Source organism: Leptodactylus fuscus, chromosome 1, assembly GCF_031893055.1.
Source record: "Leptodactylus fuscus isolate aLepFus1 chromosome 1, aLepFus1.hap2, whole genome shotgun sequence".
NCBI lineage: Eukaryota > Metazoa > Chordata > Amphibia > Anura > Leptodactylidae > Leptodactylus > Leptodactylus fuscus.
In genome coordinates this window covers 95,704,844-95,722,121 of record NC_134265.1, presented here as the reverse complement: position 1 = coordinate 95,722,121, position 17,278 = coordinate 95,704,844, and the positions used below count along the sequence as shown (strand labels likewise).

The 17,278-nt window shown below is 52.2% G+C and overlaps 20 non-coding genes and 1 pseudogene across 20 annotated transcripts; all 21 read left to right on the top strand.

The window, feature by feature from the left end:
- Positions 1-207: 207 nt before the first annotated feature.
- LOC142191223 (5S ribosomal RNA) lies at positions 208-326 on the top strand. The gene has a single exon (XR_012714831.1). It is a non-coding gene; the product is annotated as a 5S ribosomal RNA (ribosomal RNA).
- A 714-nt stretch (positions 327-1,040) lies between these two features.
- On the top strand, positions 1,041-1,159 carry LOC142189976 (5S ribosomal RNA). Its single transcript, XR_012713918.1, has one exon. It is a non-coding gene; the product is annotated as a 5S ribosomal RNA (ribosomal RNA).
- Positions 1,160-1,874: 715 nt separating this feature from the next.
- Positions 1,875-1,993, top strand: LOC142191221 (5S ribosomal RNA). The gene has a single exon (XR_012714828.1). It is a non-coding gene; the product is annotated as a 5S ribosomal RNA (ribosomal RNA).
- A 714-nt stretch (positions 1,994-2,707) lies between these two features.
- LOC142190034 (5S ribosomal RNA) lies at positions 2,708-2,826 on the top strand. The gene has a single exon (XR_012713972.1). It is a non-coding gene; the product is annotated as a 5S ribosomal RNA (ribosomal RNA).
- A 715-nt stretch (positions 2,827-3,541) lies between these two features.
- On the top strand, positions 3,542-3,660 carry LOC142191220 (5S ribosomal RNA). Its single transcript, XR_012714827.1, has one exon. It is a non-coding gene; the product is annotated as a 5S ribosomal RNA (ribosomal RNA).
- A 714-nt stretch (positions 3,661-4,374) lies between these two features.
- On the top strand, positions 4,375-4,493 carry LOC142191219 (5S ribosomal RNA). Its single transcript, XR_012714826.1, has one exon. It is a non-coding gene; the product is annotated as a 5S ribosomal RNA (ribosomal RNA).
- Positions 4,494-5,208: 715 nt separating this feature from the next.
- Positions 5,209-5,327, top strand: LOC142191218 (5S ribosomal RNA). Its single transcript, XR_012714825.1, has one exon. It is a non-coding gene; the product is annotated as a 5S ribosomal RNA (ribosomal RNA).
- Positions 5,328-6,041: 714 nt separating this feature from the next.
- Positions 6,042-6,160, top strand: LOC142189975 (5S ribosomal RNA). The gene has a single exon (XR_012713917.1). It is a non-coding gene; the product is annotated as a 5S ribosomal RNA (ribosomal RNA).
- Positions 6,161-6,874: 714 nt separating this feature from the next.
- Positions 6,875-6,993, top strand: LOC142190118 (5S ribosomal RNA). Its single transcript, XR_012714049.1, has one exon. It is a non-coding gene; the product is annotated as a 5S ribosomal RNA (ribosomal RNA).
- A 699-nt stretch (positions 6,994-7,692) lies between these two features.
- Positions 7,693-7,811, top strand: LOC142190191 (5S ribosomal RNA). Its single transcript, XR_012714119.1, has one exon. It is a non-coding gene; the product is annotated as a 5S ribosomal RNA (ribosomal RNA).
- Positions 7,812-8,525: 714 nt separating this feature from the next.
- On the top strand, positions 8,526-8,644 carry LOC142191217 (5S ribosomal RNA). Its single transcript, XR_012714824.1, has one exon. It is a non-coding gene; the product is annotated as a 5S ribosomal RNA (ribosomal RNA).
- A 715-nt stretch (positions 8,645-9,359) lies between these two features.
- Positions 9,360-9,478, top strand: LOC142191215 (5S ribosomal RNA). Its single transcript, XR_012714823.1, has one exon. It is a non-coding gene; the product is annotated as a 5S ribosomal RNA (ribosomal RNA).
- A 714-nt stretch (positions 9,479-10,192) lies between these two features.
- Positions 10,193-10,311, top strand: LOC142191214 (5S ribosomal RNA). The gene has a single exon (XR_012714822.1). It is a non-coding gene; the product is annotated as a 5S ribosomal RNA (ribosomal RNA).
- Positions 10,312-11,024: 713 nt separating this feature from the next.
- On the top strand, positions 11,025-11,143 carry LOC142189827 (5S ribosomal RNA). Its single transcript, XR_012713779.1, has one exon. It is a non-coding gene; the product is annotated as a 5S ribosomal RNA (ribosomal RNA).
- Positions 11,144-11,857: 714 nt separating this feature from the next.
- Positions 11,858-11,976, top strand: LOC142191213 (5S ribosomal RNA). Its single transcript, XR_012714821.1, has one exon. It is a non-coding gene; the product is annotated as a 5S ribosomal RNA (ribosomal RNA).
- A 714-nt stretch (positions 11,977-12,690) lies between these two features.
- LOC142191212 (5S ribosomal RNA) lies at positions 12,691-12,809 on the top strand. Its single transcript, XR_012714820.1, has one exon. It is a non-coding gene; the product is annotated as a 5S ribosomal RNA (ribosomal RNA).
- Positions 12,810-13,523: 714 nt separating this feature from the next.
- On the top strand, positions 13,524-13,632 carry LOC142190375 (5S ribosomal RNA; annotated as a pseudogene).
- Positions 13,633-14,346: 714 nt separating this feature from the next.
- Positions 14,347-14,465, top strand: LOC142190197 (5S ribosomal RNA). Its single transcript, XR_012714125.1, has one exon. It is a non-coding gene; the product is annotated as a 5S ribosomal RNA (ribosomal RNA).
- Positions 14,466-15,179: 714 nt separating this feature from the next.
- LOC142191211 (5S ribosomal RNA) lies at positions 15,180-15,298 on the top strand. Its single transcript, XR_012714819.1, has one exon. It is a non-coding gene; the product is annotated as a 5S ribosomal RNA (ribosomal RNA).
- Positions 15,299-16,012: 714 nt separating this feature from the next.
- Positions 16,013-16,131, top strand: LOC142190033 (5S ribosomal RNA). The gene has a single exon (XR_012713971.1). It is a non-coding gene; the product is annotated as a 5S ribosomal RNA (ribosomal RNA).
- Positions 16,132-16,845: 714 nt separating this feature from the next.
- LOC142190079 (5S ribosomal RNA) lies at positions 16,846-16,964 on the top strand. Its single transcript, XR_012714015.1, has one exon. It is a non-coding gene; the product is annotated as a 5S ribosomal RNA (ribosomal RNA).
- The last annotated feature ends 314 nt before the right edge of the window (positions 16,965-17,278 follow it).

Below are 17,278 nucleotides of genomic sequence, written 5' to 3'. Positions count from 1 at the left end.
GAGGGCGGCTGCGGCCTGTGACTGGTTGCTGAACAACACCTGTGGGTATAAGGGCCGCCCCCAGCTCTTGCACTGCTCCTGTTGGAGTATGAAGTTCCCTTAAGAGAAGGCAAAAAGTGAAGAAAAAGGTCTAGCGTGAAGTAGTGCAAAGAGCTGCCAGCAGCCAGGCTGCAAAGTAGAAGAGGAGTAAGTGAGAAGCCTGTCTCTGCCTACGGCCACACCACCCTGAACACGCCCGATCTCGTCTGATCTCGGAAGCTAAGCAGGGTCGGGCCTGGTTAGTACTTGGATGGGAGACCGCCTGGGAATACCAGGTGCTGTAGGCTTTTGCTTTTCCTCACTTCCACCAGCAGGGGTCACTCTCCTCTATGCCATTTTTACATTCACTTTTTACACTGCACACTTGCTTCTTTTACATTCGCTTTCTCTCTTGCACTCTTTAGGCCTTGCAAAATCCTAGTATTCTCAGTCTTACCGCTATCACTCTTAGCAGCCGCAGCGGGCGTGGTGGCCACCAGCGTTGTGGCTTTTTTCTTTTAATAATAGCAGGCTTCATTTCCATAGTATCTGGGCCTCCCGCCGGGCTGGAAGCCATAGCTAGTAACCTGCAGACCAATTTACAGGGCAACACAGGCTGAACATCTTTGCAGACAACGCGCCCTAAGAAAAGAGAAGCTGACTGAAAAGCAGCTTCGCTTCCAGGCACGGGCAACCATCTCAACTTCTTCCTTAGCCGACTACTGGACAATGGGCTCTGGTCCAGCTTGCTCTTTCTTTCACCCCCGGGATGGTTTCTTAGCCCTGCGCAGACCTTGCGCCCAGCCCTTTTGAAAGAGGGCGGCTGCGGCCTGTGACTGGTTGCTGAACAACACCTGTGGGTATAAGGGCCGCCCCCAGCTCTTGCACTGCTCCTGTTGGAGTATGAAGTTCCCTTAAGAGAAGGCAAAAAGTGAAGAAAAAGGTCTAGCGTGAAGTAGTGCAAAGGGCTGCCAGCAGCCAGGCTGCAAAGTAGAAGAGGAGTAAGTGAGAAGACTGTCTCTGCCTACAGCCACACCACCCTGAACACGCCCGATCTCGTCTGATCTCGGAAGCTAAGCAGGATCGGGCCTGGTTAGTACTTGGATGGGAGACCGCCTGGGAATACCAGGTGCTGTAGGCTTTTGCTTTTCCTCACTTCCACCAGCAGGGGTCACTCTCCTCTATGCCATTTTTACATTCACTTTTTACACTGCACACTTGCTTCTTTTACATTCGCTTTCTCTCTTGCACTCTTTAGGCCTTGCAAAATCCTAGTATTCTCAGTCTTACCGCTATCACTCTTAGCAGCCGCAGCGGGCGTGGTGGCCACCAGCGTTGTGGCTTTTTACTTTTAATAATAGCAGGCTTCATTTCCATAGTATCTGGGCCTCCCGCCGGGCTGGAAGCCATAGCTAGTAACCTGCAGACCAATTTACAGGGCAACACAGGCTGAACATCTTTGCAGACAACGCGCCCTAAGAAAAGAGAAGCTGACTGAAAAGCAGCTTCGCTTCCAGGCACGGGCAACCATCTCAACTTCTTCCTTAGCCGACTACTGGACAATGGGCTCTGGTCCAGCTTGCTCTTTCTTTCACCTCCGGGATGGTTTCTTAGCCATGCGCAGACCTTGCGCCCAGCCCTTTTGAAAGAGGGCGGCTGCGGCCTGTGACTGGTTGCTGAACAACACCTGTGGGTATAAGGGCCGCCCCCCAGCTCTTGCACTGCTCCTGTTGGAGTATGAAGTTCCCTTAAGAGAAGGCAAAAAGTGAAGAAGAAGGTCTAGCGTGAAGTAGTGCAAAGAGCTGCCAGCAGCCAGGCTGCAAAGTAGAAGAGGAGTAAGTGAGAAGCCTGTCTCTGCCTACGGCCACACCACCCTGAACACGCCCGATCTCGTCTGATCTCGGAAGCTAAGCAGGGTCGGGCCTGGTTAGTACTTGGATGGGAGACCGCCTGGGAATACCAGGTGCTGTAGGCTTTTGCTTTTCCTCACTTCCACCAGCAGGGGTCACTCTCCTCTATGCCATTTTTACATTCACTTTTTACACTGCACACTTGCTTCTTTTACATTCGCTTTCTCTCTTGCACTCTTTAGGCCTTGCAAAATCCTAGTATTCTCAGTCTTACCGCTATCACTCTTAGCAGCCGCAGCGGGCGTGGTGGCCACCAGCGTTGTGGCTTTTTACTTTTAATAATAGCAGGCTTCATTTCCATAGTATCTGGGCCTCCCGCCGGGCTGGAAGCCATAGCTAGTAACCTGCAGACCAATTTACAGGGCAACACAGGCTGAACATCTTTGCAGACAACGCGCCCTAAGAAAAGAGAAGCTGACTGAAAAGCAGCTTCGCTTCCAGGCACGGGCAACCATCTCAACTTCTTCCTTAGCCGACTACTGGACAATGGGCTCTGGTCCAGCTTGCTCTTTCTTTCACCCCCGGAATGGTTTCTTAGCCCTGCGCAGACCTTGCGCCCAGCCCTTTTGAAAGAGGGCGGCTGCGGCCTGTGACTGGTTGCTGAACAACACCTGTGGGTATAAGGGCCGCCCCCAGCTCTTGCACTGCTCCTGTTGGAGTATGAAGTTCCCTTAAGAGAAGGCAAAAAGTGAAGAAAAAGGTCTAGCGTGAAGTAGTGCAAAGGGCTGCCAGCAGCCAGGCTGCAAAGTAGAAGAGGAGTAAGTGAGAAGCCTGTCTCCGCCTACGGCCACACCACCCTGAACACGCCCGATCTCGTCTGATCTCGTAAGCTAAGCAGGGTCGGGCCTGGTTAGTACTTGGATGGGAGACCGCCTGGGAATACCAGGTGCTGTAGGCTTTTGCTTTTCCTCACTTCCACCAGCAGGGGTCACTCTCCTCTATGCCATTTTTACATTCACTTTTTACACTGCACACTTGCTTCTTTTACATTCGCTTTCTCTCTTGCACTCTTTAGGCCTTGCAAAATCCTAGTATTCTCAGTCTTACCGCTATCACTCTTAGCAGCCGCAGCGGGCGTGGTGGCCACCAGCGTTGTGGCTTTTTACTTTTAATAATAGCAGGCTTCATTTCCATAGTATCTGGGCCTCCCGCCGGGCTGGAAGCCATAGCTAGTAACCTGCAGACCAATTTACAGGGCAACACAGGCTGAACATCTTTGCAGACAACGCGCCCTAAGAAAAGAGAAGCTGACTGAAAAGCAGCTTCGCTTCCAGGCACGGGCAACCATCTCAACTTCTTCCTTAGCCGACAACTGGACAATGGGCTCTGGTCCAGCTTGCTCTTTCTTTCACCCCCGGGATGGTTTCTTAGCCCTGCGCAGACCTTGCGCCCAGCCCTTTTGAAAGAGGGCGGCTGCGGCCTGTGACTGGTTGCTGAACAACACCTGTGGGTATAAGGGCCGCCCCCCAGCTCTTGCACTGCTCCTGTTGGAGTATGAAGTTCCCTTAAGAGAAGGCAAAAAGTGAAGAAGAAGGTCTAGCGTGAAGTAGTGCAAAGAGCTGCCAGCAGCCAGGCTGCAAAGTAGAAGAGGAGTAAGTGAGAAGCCTGTCTCTGCCTACGGCCACACCACCCTGAACACGCCCGATCTCGTCTGATCTCGGAAGCTAAGCAGGGTCGGGCCTGGTTAGTACTTGGATGGGAGACCGCCTGGGAATACCAGGTGCTGTAGGCTTTTGCTTTTCCTCACTTCCACCAGCAGGGGTCACTCTCCTCTATGCCATTTTTACATTCACTTTTTACACTGCACACTTGCTTCTTTTACATTCGCTTTCTCTCTTGCACTCTTTAGGCCTTGCAAAATCCTAGTATTCTCAGTCTTACCGCTATCACTCTTAGCAGCCGCAGCGGGCGTGGTGGCCACCAGCGTTGTGGCTTTTTACTTTTAATAATAGCAGGCTTCATTTCCATAGTATCTGGGCCTCCCGCCGGGCTGGAAGCCATAGCTAGTAACCTGCAGACCAATTTACAGGGCAACACAGGCTGAACATCTTTGCAGACAACGTGCCCTAAGAAAAGAGAAGCTGACTGAAAAGCAGCTTCGCTTCCAGGCACGGGCAACCATCTCAACTTCTTCCTTAGCCGACTCCTGGACAATGGGCTCTGGTCCAGCTTGCTCTTTCTTTCACCCCCGGGATGGTTTCTTAGCCCTGCGCAGACCTTGCGCCCAGCCCTTTTGAAAGAGGGCGGCTGCGGCCTGTGACTGGTTGCTGAACAACACCTGTGGGTATAAGGGCCGCCCCCAGCTCTTGCACTGCTCCTGTTGGAGTATGAAGTTCCCTTAAGAGAAGGCAAAAAGTGAAGAAAAAGGTCTAGCGTGAAGTAGTGCAAAGAGCTGCCAGCAGCCAGGCTGCAAAGTAGAAGAGGAGTAAGTGAGAAGCCTGTCTCTGCCTACGGCCACACCACCCTGAACACGCCCGATCTCGTCTGATCTCGGAAGCTAAGCAGGGTCGGGCCTGGTTAGTACTTGGATGGGAGACCGCCTGGGAATACCAGGTGCTGTAGGCTTTTGCTTTTCCTCACTTCCACCAGCAGGGGTCACTCTCCTCTATGCCATTTTTACATTCACTTTTTACACTGCACACTTGCTTCTTTTACATTCGCTTTCTCTCTTGCACTCTTTAGGCCTTGCAAAATCCTAGTATTCTCAGTCTTACCGCTATCACTCTTAGCAGCCGCAGCGGGCGTGGTGGCCACCAGCGTTGTAGCTTTTTACTTTTAATAATAGCAGGCTTCATTTCCATAGTATCTGGGCCTCCCGCCGGGCTGGAAGCCATAGCTAGTAACCTGCAGACCAATTTACAGGGCAACACAGGCTGAACATCTTTGCAGACAACGTGCCCTAAGAAAAGAGAAGCTGACTGAAAAGCAGCTTCGCTTCCAGGCACGGGCAACCATCTCAACTTCTTCCTTAGCCGACTCCTGGACAATGGGCTCTGGTCCAGCTTGCTCTTTCTTTCACCCCCGGGATGGTTTCTTAGCCCTGCGCAGACCTTGCGCCCAGCCCTTTTGAAAGAGGGCGGCTGCGGCCTGTGACTGGTTGCTGAACAACACCTGTGGGTATAAGGGCCGCCCCCCAGCTCTTGCACTGCTCCTGTTGGAGTATGAAGTTCCCTTAAGAGAAGGCAAAAAGTGAAGAAGAAGGTCTAGCGTGAAGTAGTGCAAAGGGCTGCCAGCAGCCAGGCTGCAAAGTAGAAGAGGAGTAAGTGAGAAGCCTGTCTCTGCCTACGGCCACACCACCCTGAACACGCCCGATCTCGTCTGATCTCGGAAGCTAAGCAGGGTCGGGCCTGGTTAGTACTTGGATGGGAGACCGCCTGGGAATACCAGGTGCTGTAGGCTTTTGCTTTTCCTCACTTCCACCAGCAGGGGTCACTCTCCTCTATGCCATTTTTACATTCACTATTTACACTGCACACTTGCTTCTTTTACATTCGCTTTCTCTCTTGCACTCTTTAGGCCTTGCAAAATCCTAGTATTCTCAGTCTTACCGCTATCACTCTTAGCAGCCGCAGCGGGCGTGGTGGCCACCAGCGTTGTGGCTTTTTTCTTTTAATAATAGCAGGCTTCATTTCCATAGTATCTGGGCCTCCCGCCGGGCTGGAAGCCATAGCTAGTAACCTGCAGACCAATTTACAGGGCAACACAGGCTGAACATCTTTGCAGACAACGCGCCCTAAGAAAAGAGAAGCTGACTGAAAAGCAGCTTCGCTTCCAGGCACGGGCAACCATCTCAACTTCTTCCTTAGCCGACTACTGGACAATGGGCTCTGGTCCAGCTTGCTCTTTCTTTCACCCCCGGGATGGTTTCTTAGCCCTGCGCAGACCTTGCGCCCAGCCCTTTTGAAAGAGGGCGGCTGCGGCCTGTGACTGGTTGCTGAACAACACCTGTGGGTATAAGGGCCGCCCCCAGCTCTTGCACTGCTCCTGTTGGAGTATGAAGTTCCCTTAAGAGAAGGCAAAAAGTGAAGAAAAAGGTCTAGCGTGAAGTAGTGCAAAGGGCTGCCAGCAGCCAGGCTGCAAAGTAGAAGAGGAGTAAGTGAGAAGACTGTCTCTGCCTACAGCCACACCACCCTGAACACGCCCGATCTCGTCTGATCTCGGAAGCTAAGCAGGATCGGGCCTGGTTAGTACTTGGATGGGAGACCGCCTGGGAATACCAGGTGCTGTAGGCTTTTGCTTTTCCTCACTTCCACCAGCAGGGGTCACTCTCCTCTATGCCATTTTTACATTCACTTTTTACACTGCACACTTGCTTCTTTTACATTCGCTTTCTCTCTTGCACTCTTTAGGCCTTGCAAAATCCTAGTATTCTCAGTCTTACCGCTATCACTCTTAGCAGCCGCAGCGGGCGTGGTGGCCACCAGCGTTGTGGCTTTTTACTTTTAATAATAGCAGGCTTCATTTCCATAGTATCTGGGCCTCCCGCCGGGCTGGAAGCCATAGCTAGTAACCTGCAGACCAATTTACAGGGCAACACAGGCTGAACATCTTTGCAGACAACGCGCCCTAAGAAAAGAGAAGCTGACTGAAAAGCAGCTTCGCTTCCAGGCACGGGCAACCATCTCAACTTCTTCCTTAGCCGACTACTGGACAATGGGCTCTGGTCCAGCTTGCTCTTTCTTTCACCTCCGGGATGGTTTCTTAGCCATGCGCAGACCTTGCGCCCAGCCCTTTTGAAAGAGGGCGGCTGCGGCCTGTGACTGGTTGCTGAACAACACCTGTGGGTATAAGGGCCGCCCCCAGCTCTTGCACTGCTCCTGTTGGAGTATGAAGTTCCCTTAAGAGAAGGCAAAAAGTGAACAAAAAGGTCTAGCGTGAAGTAGTGCAAAGAGCTGCCAGCAGCCAGGCTGCAAAGTAGAAGAGGAGTAAGTGAGAAGCCTGTCTCTGCCTACGGCCACACCACCCTGAACACGCCCGATCTCGTCTGATCTCGGAAGCTAAGCAGGGTCGGGCCTGGTTAGTACTTGGATGGGAGATTGCCTGGGAATACCAGGTGCTGTAGGCTTTTGCTTTTCCTCACTTCCATCAGCAGGGGTCACTCTCCTCTATGCCATTTTTACATTCACTTTTTACACTGCACACTTGCTTCTTTTACATTCGCTTTCTCTCTTGCACTCTTTAGGCCTTGCAAAATCCTAGTATTCTCAGTCTTACCGCTATCACTCTTAGCAGCCGCAGCGGGCGTGGTGGCTTTTTACTTTTAATAATAGCAGGCTTCATTTCCATAGTATCTGGGCCTCCCGCCGGGCTGGAAGCCATAGCTAGTAACCTGCAGACCAATTTACAGGGCAACACAGGCTGAACATCTTTGCAGACAACGCGCCCTAATAAAAGAGAAGCTGACTGAAAAGCAGCTTCGCTTCCAGGCACGGGCAACCATCTCAACTTCTTCCTTAGCCGACTCCTGGACAATGGGCTCTGGTCCAGCTTGCTCTTTCTTTCACCCCCGGGATGGTTTCTTAGCCCTGCTTAGACCTTGCGCCCAGCCCTTTTGAAAGAGGGCGGCTGCGGCCTGTGACTGGTTGCTGAACAACACCTGTGGGTATAAGGGCCGCCCCCAGCTCTTGCACTGCTCCTGTTGGAGTATGAAGTTCCCTTAAGAGAAGGCAAAAAGTGAAGAAAAAGGTCTAGCGTGAAGTAGTGCAAAAGGCTGCCAGCAGCCAGGCTGCAAAGTAGAAGAGGAGTAAGTGAGAAGCCTGTCTCTGCCTACGGCCACACCACCCTGAACACGCCCGATCTTGTCTGATCTCGGAAGCTAAGCAGGGTCAGGCCTGGTTAGTACTTGGATGGGAGACCGCCTGGGAATACCAGGTGCTGTAGGCTTTTGCTTTTCCTCACTTCCACCAGCAGGGGTCACTCTCCTCTATGCCATTTTTACATTCACTTTTTACACTGCACACTTGCTTCTTTTACATTCGCTTTCTCTCTTGCACTCTTTAGGCCTTGCAAAATCCTAGTATTCTCAGTCTTACCGCTATCACTCTTAGCAGCCGCAGCGGGCGTGGTGGCCACCAGCGTTGTGGCTTTTTTCTTTTAATAATAGCAGGCTTCATTTCCATAGTATCTGGGCCTCCCGCCGGGCTGGAAGCCATAGCTAGTAACCTGCAGACCAATTTACAGGGCAACACAGGCTGAACATCTTTGCAGACAACGCGCCCTAAGAAAAGAGAAGCTGACTGAAAAGCAGCTTCGCTTCCAGGCACGGGCAACCATCTCAACTTCTTCCTTAGCCGACTACTGGACAATGGGCTCTGGTCCAGCTTGCTCTTTCTTTCACCCCCGGGATGGTTTCTTAGCCCTGCGCAGACCTTGCGCCCAGCCCTTTTGAAAGAGGGCGGCTGCGGCCTGTGACTGGTTGCTGAACAACACCTGTGGGTATAAGGGCCGCCCCCAGCTCTTGCACTGCTCCTGTTGGAGTATGAAGTTCCCTTAAGAGAAGGCAAAAAGTGAAGAAAAAGGTCTAGCGTGAAGTAGTGCAAAGGGCTGCCAGCAGCCAGGCTGCAAAGTAGAAGAGGAGTAAGTGAGAAGCCTGTCTCCGCCTACGGCCACACCACCCTGAACACGCCCGATCTCGTCTGATCTCGGAAGCTAAGCAGGGTCGGGCCTGGTTAGTACTTGGATGGGAGACCGCCTGGGAATACCAGGTGCTGTAGGCTTTTGCTTTTCCTCACTTCCACCAGCAGGGGTCACTCTCCTCTATGCCATTTTTACATTCACTTTTTACACTGCACACTTGCTTCTTTTACATTCGCTTTCTCTCTTGCACTCTTTAGGCCTTGCAAAATCCTAGTATTCTCAGTCTTACCGCTATCACTCTTAGCAGCCGCAGCGGGCGTGGTGGCCACCAGCGTTGTGGCTTTTTACTTTTAATAATAGCAGGCTTCATTTCCATAGTATCTGGGCCTCCCGCCGGGCTGGAAGCCATAGCTAGTAACCTGCAGACCAATTTACAGGGCAACACAGGCTGAACATCTTTGCAGACAACGCGCCCTAAGAAAAGAGAAGCTGACTGAAAAGCAGCTTCGCTTCCAGGCACGGGCAACCATCTCAACTTCTTCCTTAGCCGACAACTGGACAATGGGCTCTGGTCCAGCTTGCTCTTTCTTTCACCCCCGGGATGGTTTCTTAGCCCTGCGCAGACCTTGCGCCCAGCCCTTTTGAAAGAGGGCGGCTGCGGCCTGTGACTGGTTGCTGAACAACACCTGTGGGTATAAGGGCCGCCCCCCAGCTCTTGCACTGCTCCTGTTGGAGTATGAAGTTCCCTTAAGAGAAGGCAAAAAGTGAAGAAGAAGGTCTAGCGTGAAGTAGTGCAAAGAGCTGCCAGCAGCCAGGCTGCAAAGTAGAAGAGGAGTAAGTGAGAAGCCTGTCTCTGCCTACGGCCACACCACCCTGAACACGCCCGATCTCGTCTGATCTCGGAAGCTAAGCAGGGTCGGGCCTGGTTAGTACTTGGATGGGAGACCGCCTGGGAATACCAGGTGCTGTAGGCTTTTGCTTTTCCTCACTTCCACCAGCAGGGGTCACTCTCCTCTATGCCATTTTTACATTCACTTTTTACACTGCACACTTGCTTCTTTTACATTCGCTTTCTCTCTTGCACTCTTTAGGCCTTGCAAAATCCTAGTATTCTCAGTCTTACCGCTATCACTCTTAGCAGCCGCAGCGGGCGTGGTGGCCACCAGCGTTGTGGCTTTTTACTTTTAATAATAGCAGGCTTCATTTCCATAGTATCTGGGCCTCCCGCCGGGCTGAAAGCCATAGCTAGTAACCTGCAGACCAATTTACAGGGCAACACAGGCTGAACATCTTTGCAGACAACGCGCCCTAAGAAAAGAGAAGCTGACTGAAAAGCAGCTTCGCTTCCAGGCACGGGCAACCATCTCAACTTCTTCCTTAGCCGACTCCTGGACAATGGGCTCTGGTCCAGCTTGCTCTTTCTTTCACCCCCGGGATGGTTTCTTAGCCCTGCGCAGACCTTGCGCCCAGCCCTTTTGAAAGAGGGCGGCTGCGGCCTGTGACTGGTTGCTGAACAACACCTGTGGGTATAAGGGCCGCCCCCAGCTCTTGCACTGCTCCTGTTGGAGTATGAAGTTCCCTTAAGAGAAGGCAAAAAGTGAAGAAAAAGGTCTAGCGTGAAGTAGTGCAAAGGGCTGCCAGCAGCCAGGCTGCAAAGTAGAAGAGGAGTAAGTGAGAAGCCTGTCTCTGCCTACGGCCACACCACCCTGAACACGCCCGATCTCGTCTGATCTCGGAAGCTAAGCAGGGTCGGGCCTGGTTAGTACTTGGATGGGAGACCGCCTGGGAATACCAGGTGCTGTAGGCTTTTGCTTTTCCTCACTTCCACCAGCAGGGGTCACTCTCCTCTATGCCATTTTTACATTCACTTTTTACACTGCACACTTGCTTCTTTTACATTCGCTTTCTCTCTTGCACTCTTTAGGCCTTGCAAAATCCTAGTATTCTCAGTCTTACCGCTATCACTCTTAGCAGCCGCAGCGGGCGTGGTGGCCACCAGCGTTGTGGCTTTTTTCTTTTAATAATAGCAGGCTTCATTTCCATAGTATCTGGGCCTCCCGCCGGGCTGGAAGCCATAGCTCGTAACCTGCAGACCAATTTACAGGGCAACACAGGCTGAACATCTTTGCAGACAACGCGCCCTAAGAAAAGAGAAGCTGACTGAAAAGCAGCTTCGCTTCCAGGCACGGGCAACCATCTCAACTTCTTCCTTAGCCGACTACTGGACAATGGGCTCTGGTCCAGCTTGCTCTTTCTTTACCCCCGGGATGGTTTCTTAGCCCTGCGCAGACCTTGCGCCCAGCCCTTTTGAAAGAGGGCGGCTGCGGCCTGTGACTGGTTGCTGAACAACACCTGTGGGTATAAGGGCCGCCCCCAGCTCTTGCACTGCTCCTGTTGGAGTATGAAGTTCCCTTAAGAGAAGGCAAAAAGTGAAGAAGAAGGTCTAGCGTGAAGTAGTGCAAAGGGCTGCCAGCAGCCAGGCTGCAAAGTAGAAGAGGAGTAAGTGAGAAGCCTGTCTCTGCCTACGGCCGCACCACCCTGAACACGCCCGATCTCGTCTGATCTCGGAAGCTAAGCAGGGTCGGGCCTGGTTAGTACTTGGATGGGAGACCGCCTGGGAATACCAGGTGCTGTAGGCTTTTGCTTTTCCTCACTTCCACCAGCAGGGGTCACTCTCCTCTATGCCATTTTTACATTCACTTTTTACACTGCACACTTGCTTCTTTTACATTCGCTTTCTCTCTTGCACTCTTTAGGCCTTGCAAAATCCTAGTATTCTCAGTCTTACCGCTATCACTCTTAGCAGCCGCAGCGGGCGTGGTGGCCACCAGCGTTGTGGCTTTTTACTTTTAATAATAGCAGGCTTCATTTCCATAGTATCTGGGCCTCCCGCCGGGCTGGAAGCCATAGCTAGTAACCTGCAGACCAATTTACAGGGCAACACAGGCTGAACATCTTTGCAGACAACGTGCCCTAAGAAAAGAGAAGCTGACTGAAAAGCAGCTTCGCTTCCAGGCACGGGCAACCATCTCAACTTCTTCCTTAGCCGACTCCTGGACAATGGGCTCTGGTCCAGCTTGCTCTTTCTTTCACCCCCGGGATGGTTTCTTAGCCCTGCGCAGACCTTGCGCCCAGCCCTTTTGAAAGAGGGCGGCTGCGGCCTGTGACTGGTTGCTGAACAACACCTGTGGGTATAAGGGCCGCCCCCAGCTCTTGCACTGCTCCTGTTGGAGTATGAAGTTCCCTTAAGAGAAGGCAAAAAGTGAAGAAAAAGGTCTAGCGTGAAGTAGTGCAAAGGGCTGCCAGCAGCCAGGCTGCAAAGTAGAAGAGGAGTAAGTGAGAAGCCTGTCTCTGCCTACGGCCACACCACCCTGAACACGCCCGATCTCGTCTGATCTCGGAAGCTAAGCAGGGTCGGGCCTGGTTAGTACTTGGATGGGAGACCGCCTGGGAATACCAGGTGCTGTAGGCTTTTGGTTTTCCTCACTTCCACCAGCAGGGGTCACTCTCCTCTATGCCATTTTTACATTCACTTTTTACACTGCACACTTGCTTCTTTTACATTCGCTTTCTCTCTTGCACTCTTTAGGCCTTGCAAAATCCTAGTATTCTCAGTCTTACCGCTATCACTCTTAGCAGCCGCAGCGGGCGTGGTGGCCACCAGCGTTGTGGCTTTTTACTTTTAATAATAGCAGGCTTCATTTCCATAGTATCTGGGCCTCCCGCCGGGCTGGAAGCCATAGCTAGTAACCTGCAGACCAATTTACAGGGCAACACAGGCTGAACATCTTTGCAGACAACGTGCCCTAAGAAAAGAGAAGCTGACTGAAAAGCAGCTTCGCTTCCAGGCACGGGCAACCATCTCAACTTCTTCCTTAGCCGACTCCTGGACAATGGGCTCTGGTCCAGCTTGCTCTTTCTTTCACCCCCGGGATGGTTTCTTAGCCCTGCGCAGACCTTGCGCCCAGCCCTTTTGAAAGAGGGCGGCTGCGGCCTGTGACTGGTTGCTGAACAACACCTGTGGGTATAAGGGCCGCCCCCAGCTCTTGCACTGCTCCTGTTGGAGTATGAAGTTCCCTTAAGAGAAGGCAAAAAGTGAAGAAAAAGGTCTAGCGTGAAGTAGTGCAAAGGGCTGCCAGCAGCCAGGCTGCAAAGTAGAAGAGGAGTAAGTGAGAAGCCTGTCTCTGCCTACGGCCACACCACCCTGAACACGCCCGATCTCGTCTGATCTCGGAAGCTAAGCAGGGTCGGGCCTGGTTAGTACTTGGATGGGAGACCGCCTGGGAATACCAGGTGCTGTAGGCTTTTGGTTTTCCTCACTTCCACCAGCAGGGGTCACTCTCCTCTATGCCATTTTTACATTCACTTTTTACACTGCACACTTGCTTCTTTTACATTCGCTTTCTCTCTTGCACTCTTTAGGCCTTGCAAAATCCTAGTATTCTCAGTCTTACCGCTATCACTCTTAGCAGCCGCAGCGGGCGTGGTGGCCACCAGCGTTGTGGCTTTTTACTTTTAATAATAGCAGGCTTCATTTCCATAGTATCTGGGCCTCCCGCCGGGCTGGAAGCCATAGCTAGTAACCTGCAGACCAATTTACAGGGCAACACAGGCTGAACATCTTTGCAGACAACGTGCCCTAAGAAAAGAGAAGCTGACTGAAAAGCAGCTTCGCTTCCAGGCACGGGCAACCATCTCAACTTCTTCCTTAGCCGACTCCTGGACAATGGGCTCTGGTCCAGCTTGCTCTTTCTTTCACCCCCGGGATGGTTTCTTAGCCCTGCGCAGACCTTGCGCCCAGCCCTTTTGAAAGAGGGCGGCTGCGGCCTGTGACTGGTTGCTGAACAACACCTGTGGGTATAAGGGCCGCCCCCAGCTCTTGCACTGCTCCTGTTGGAGTATGAAGTTCCCTTAAGAGAAGGCAAAAAGTGAAGAAAAAGGTCTAGCGTGAAGTAGTGCAAAGGGCTGCCAGCAGCCAGGCTGCAAAGTAGAAGAGGAGTAAGTGAGAAGCCTGTCTCTGCCTACGGCCACACCACCCTGAACACGCCTGATCTCGGAAGCTAAGCAGGGTCGGGCCTGGTTAGTACTTGGATGGGAGACCGCCTGGGAATACCAGGTGCTGTAGGCTTTTGCTTTTCCTCACTTCCACCAGCAGGGGTCACTCTCCTCTATGCCATTTTTACATTCACTTTTTACACTGCACACTTGCTTCTTTTACATTCGCTTTCTCTCTTGCACTCTTTAGGCCTTGCAAAATCCTAGTATTCTCAGTCTTACCGCTATCACTCTTAGCAGCCGCAGCGGGCGTGGTGGCCACCAGCGTTGTGGCTTTTTACTTTTAATAATAGCAGGCTTCATTTCCATAGTATCTGGGCCTCCCGCCGGGCTGGAAGCCATAGCTAGTAACCTGCAGACCAATTTACAGGGCAACACAGGCTGAACATTTTTGCAGACAACGCGCCCTAATAAAAGAGAAGCTGACTGAAAAGCAGCTTCGCTTCCAGGCACGGGCAACCATCTCAACTTCTTCCTTAGCCGACTCCTGGACAATGGGCTCTGGTCCAGCTTGCTCTTTCTTTCACCCCCGGGATGGTTTCTTAGCCCTGCGCAGACCTTGCGCCCAGCCCTTTTGAAAGAGGGCGGCTGCGGCCTGTGACTGGTTGCTGAACAACACCTGTGGGTATAAGGGCCGCCCCCAGCTCTTGCACTGCTCCTGTTGGAGTATGAAGTTCCCTTAAGAGAAGGCAAAAAGTGAAGAAAAAGGTCTAGCGTGAAGTAGTGCAAAGAGCTGCCAGCAGCCAGGCTGCAAAGTAGAAGAGGAGTAAGTGAGAAGTCTGTCTCTGCCTACGGCCACACCACCCTGAACACGCCCGATCTTGTCTGATCTCGGAAGCTAAGCAGCGTCGGGCCTGGTTAGTACTTGGATGGGAGACCGCCTGGGAATACCAGGTGCTGTAGGCTTTTGCTTTTCCTCACTTCCACCAGCAGGGGTCACTCTCCTCTATGCCATTTTTACTTTCACTATTTACACTGCACACTTGCTTCTTTTACATTCGCTTTCTCTCTTGCACTCTTTAGGCCTTGCAAAATCCTAGTATTCTCAGTCTTACCGCTATCACTCTTAGCAGCCGCAGCGGGCGTGGTGGCCACCAGCGTTGTGGCTTTTTACTTTTAATAATAGCAGGCTTCATTTCCATAGTATCTGGGCCTCCCGCCGGGCTGGAAGCCATAGCTAGTAACCTGCAGACCAATTTACAGGGCAACACAGGCTGAACATCTTTGCAGACAACGTGCCCTAAGAAAAGAGAAGCTGACTGAAAAGCAGCTTCGCTTCCAGGCACGGGCAACCATCTCAACTTCTTCCTTAGCCGACTCCTGGACAATGGGCTCTGGTCCAGCTTGCTCTTTCTTTCACCCCCAGGATGGTTTCTTAGCCCTGCGCAGACCTTGCGCCCAGCCCTTTTGAAAGAGGGCGGCTGCGGCCTGTGACTGGTTGCTGAACAACACCTGTGGGTATAAGGGCCGCCCCCAGCTCTTGCACTGCTCCTGTTGGAGTATGAAGTTCCCTTAAGAGAAGGCAAAAAGTGAAGAAAAAGGTCTAGCGTGAAGTAGTGCAAAAGGCTGCCAGCAGCCAGGCTGCAAAGTAGAAGAGGAGTAAGTGAGAAGCCTGTCTCTGCCTACGGCCACACCACCCTGAACACGCCCGATCTCGTCTGATCTCGGAAGCTAAGCAGGGTCGGGCCTGGTTAGTACTTGGATGGGAGACCGCCTGGGAATACCAGGTGCTGTAGGCTTTTGCATTTCCTCACTTCCACCAGCAGGGGTCACTCTCCTCTATGCCATTTTTACATTCACTTTTTACACTGCACACTTGCTTCTTTTACATTCGCTTTCTCTCTTGCACTCTTTAGGCCTTGCAAAATCCTAGTATTCTCAGTCTTACCGCTATCACTCTTAGCAGCCGCAGCGGGCGTGGTGGCCACCAGCGTTGTGGCTTTTTACTTTTAATAATAGCAGGCTTCATTTCCATAGTATCTGGGCCTCCCGCCGGGCTGGAAGCCATAGCTAGTAACCTGCAGACCAATTTACAGGGCAACACAGGCTGAACATCTTTGCAGACAACGCGCCCTAAGAAAAGAGAAGCTGACTGAAAAGCAGCTTCGCTTCCAGGCACGGGCAACCATCTCAACTTCTTCCTTAGCCGACTACTGGACAATGGGCTCTGGTCCAGCTTGCTCTTTCTTTCACCCCCGGAATGGTTTCTTAGCCCTGCGCAGACCTTGCGCCCAGCCCTTTTGAAAGAGGGCGGCTGCGGCCTGTGACTGGTTGCTGAACAACACCTGTGGGTATAAGGGCCGCCCCCAGCTCTTGCACTGCTCCTGTTGGAGTATGAAGTTCCCTTAAGAGAAGGCAAAAAGTGAAGAAAAAGGTCTAGCGTGAAGTAGTGCAAAGGGCTGCCAGCAGCCAGGCTGCAAAGCAGAAGAGGAGTAAGTGAGAAGCCTGTCTCCGCCTACGGCCACACCACCCTGAACACGCCCGATCTCGTCTGATCTCGTAAGCTAAGCAGGGTCGGGCCTGGTTAGTACTTGGATGGGAGACCGCCTGGGAATACCAGGTGCTGTAGGCTTTTGCTTTTCCTCACTTCCACCAGCAGGGGTCACTCTCCTCTATGCCATTTTTACATTCACTTTTTACACTGCACACTTGCTTCTTTTACATTCGCTTTCTCTCTTGCACTCTTTAGGCCTTGCAAAATCCTAGTATTCTCAGTCTTACCGCTATCACTCTTAGCAGCCGCAGCGGGCGTGGTGGCCACCAGCGTTGTGGCTTTTTACTTTTAATAATAGCAGGCTTCATTTCCATAGTATCTGGGCCTCCCGCCGGGCTGGAAGCCATAGCTAGTAACCTGCAGACCAATTTACAGGGCAACACAGGCTGAACATCTTTGCAGACAACGCGCCCTAAGAAAAGAGAAGCTGACTGAAAAGCAGCTTCGCTTCCAGGCACGGGCAACCATCTCAACTTCTTCCTTAGCCGACAACTGGACAATGGGCTCTGGTCCAGCTTGCTCTTTCTTTCACCCCCGGGATGGTTTCTTAGCCCTGCGCAGACCTTGCGCCCAGCCCTTTTGAAAGAGGGCGGCTGCGGCCTGTGACTGGTTGCTGAACAACACCTGTGGGTATAAGGGCCGCCCCCAGCTCTTGCACTGCTCCTGTTGGAGTATGAAGTTCCCTTAAGAGAAGGCAAAAAGTGAAGAAGAAGGTCTAGCGTGAAGTAGTGCAAAGAGCTGCCAGCAGCCAGGCTGCAAAGTAGAAGAGGAGTAAGTGAGAAGCCTGTCTCTGCCTACAGCCACACCACCCTGAACACGCCCGATCTCGTCTGATCTCGTAAGCTAAGCAGGGTCGGGCCTGGTTAGTACTTGGATGGGAGACCGCCTGGGAATACCAGGTGCTGTAGGCTTTTGCTTTTCCTCACTTCCACCAGCAGGGGTCACTCTCCTCTATGCCATTTTTACATTCACTTTTTACACTGCACACTTGCTTCTTTTACATTCGCTTTCTCTCTTGCACTCTTTAGGCCTTGCAAAATCCTAGTATTCTCAGTCTTACCGCTATCACTCTTAGCAGCCGCAGCGGGCGTGGTGGCCACCAGCGTTGTGGCTTTTTACTTTTAATAATAGCAGGCTTCATTTCCATAGTATCTGGGCCTCCCGCCGGGCTGGAAGCCATAGCTAGTAACCTGCAGACCAATTTACAGGGCAACACAGGCTGAAC